The 2,500-nt window shown below is 34.6% G+C and overlaps 1 protein-coding gene across 1 annotated transcript in view; it reads right to left on the reverse strand.

The window, feature by feature from the left end:
• The window catches only part of LOC125045353 (nephrin-like), a 47,073-nt gene that overhangs the window by 10,703 nt on the left and 33,870 nt on the right, over positions 1–2,500 (reverse strand). The window lies entirely within an intron of this gene.

The raw sequence follows: 2,500 nt of genomic DNA on the forward strand, positions 1-2,500 counted from the left end.
TATATATATATATATATATATATATATATATATATATATATATATATAAAGTGTATATACACACACACACACACACACACACACACACACACACACACACACACACACACACACATATATATATATATACATATATATATATATAAAAAGTGTATATATATACATACAAGCACACAAACACACACACACACTATATATATATATATATATATATATATATATATATATATATATGTGTGTGTGTGTGTGTGTGTGTGTGTGTGTGTGTGTGTATGTGTGTGTGTGTATGCATATATATATACATTTATATATAGATATATACACATGAATATGTATGTAAACACACATATACACACGTACGTTTACGTGTGTTTGTTTGCATGTAATAGATACATAGTCCGATCAACAGATACTGTAAACAGAGAAAAAGATACACAAACATAGGGTGCACTGACAGAAAGACAAGAAGAGGAACAACAAGAGGCACACATCAATTCCCATATACACGAGCACGCAGCGCTACACAAAGTTTTCATCTGGGAACAAACTTTATTTCGGGTAAAGCTCTGAAAACGTGTCCGACTAAATCGTTTAGCGGGACTCCCTGAGCACGGCAACAGCACAAGCCATGAGATAGACAGGCTTTGTTAACTGTAAGGCTTCGTCACATCCGCCTGGCTTGAAGGGGAAAACAGCCGTACGTGTCAGGGCGTGAAAGAGCTATGGAGTTATTGTTGTTCTCGCATCAATTCACGTCATTTGCTTCCTGGAAAGAGATATCTTTACGCCAAAAACAGGTATGATGCAGGGTTGTTTCACGAGGACAAAGCTGACACACACAAATGCGCACGCCTGTATATCTGTATAGCTGTATCCATCTTTCTACTAATCAATTCATTTAACTATCTATTACTCAATCAGTCTATCTATCTGTCTATTAATTTACCAACCAGCCTATTTTCCGGTCTCTCTATCTATCTGCTTATCCATATGTCTCTATATACCAACTCGCATATTTGGCATTACATTCTAAGTCAAAGTTGATCAGCTTTAGTACGAATAACTAGTCTTCATTTCCGCATTTCATTCTCCAAATATCAACTTGGTTCACCCCGTCTGCTTCTTCTCCCCTGCGTCTCCCCTCTGATATTGGATCACCACCATATGGATCTCCCATTTCAACAGTGATTTTGCTTTTATGAGTCATAACTCTCCAGTTTCTGTAAGTTTTATGCATTACCTCAGAACTTAATACATACATAGCCATTAGACTACAGACAAGAGAAGATTGCTAAAGCTCTCTGACATACAGACAACACTTTTCTGGCTATAGACTACTGTGTTTTTAGGGGGCGAAAACTGAAGGGACTTCTACGGTTCATCATCAGAAATCAATATATTCCGGTAAAAGGATCATTTGTCTTCAAGTCCATTTTCAGCCTCGGGTAACATCATAATCTTCTTCCACACCTTATATTTATCCCGAAATTCCATGTGTCATGCATAAATTTCATGTTGGTATTACAAGAGAATAAAATTTGAGTTGTACCCTGTTGATTGCACGTCGGCAGCATGATGAGATACATTGTGCTAAATTTTCCACGTTGATGGCATAGTTATTCTACGCTCAGGGCAACATACTATGCGAGTCAGAAATGCCAGTTACATTAACACGATATGAAACACAACGATGATAAAAGGGAACAATATATATTGACGTTTCAAGTAAAACGAAGCTCCATAACACACGATAGAAAAAAAAAAAAAAAATTTCATTTTCATCTTTTGATGGGGAATGTAAATAATACTCGAAAACATAAAGATTGATTGTTAGTTTCCTATTGTTTTTGTGTCTCAGTTCATCTTTGTGCACAGGCAACTGCTTTTGTTCATTACGTTGTTACATACATAAAAACGTATATGGAATTGCAGTATTCCCTACAATTCCTTTGTTTTATTTCCTTTTCTATCTATTATTCCTCATTCTCCCTCCCTTTTCTCTAATATCTGTTTCATATTTTCCGCAGCATATTTCACAATCTCATTTCATTTTAACTATTCCCTGTTATATTCTATATCTTCGTGTAAGATTTTCAAATAGCGTTTCATTCTTTTCTTGTCTAGATGAACCAAGACAAAAGATATAAAATACGACATCAAGAAACAAGTGGAAATCAAGCAAAACCTGAATACTTCTTAACACACACATACCGACACACACACACATAAACATACATACATATATATATATATATATATATATATATATATATATGTACTTATATATATATTACATATATAATATATATATTTATGTATATATATATATGTATACATATATCTATGTATATATATATATGTATGTATATATATATATATGTATGTATATGCACACATACACGCACACTCACACACACACACACACACACACACACACACACACACACACACACACACACACACACACACACACACACACACACACACGCTCACACACACG

The sequence above is a fragment of the Penaeus chinensis genome, chromosome 37, assembly GCF_019202785.1.
Source record: "Penaeus chinensis breed Huanghai No. 1 chromosome 37, ASM1920278v2, whole genome shotgun sequence".
NCBI classification, from domain to species: Eukaryota; Metazoa; Arthropoda; class Malacostraca; order Decapoda; family Penaeidae; genus Penaeus; species Penaeus chinensis.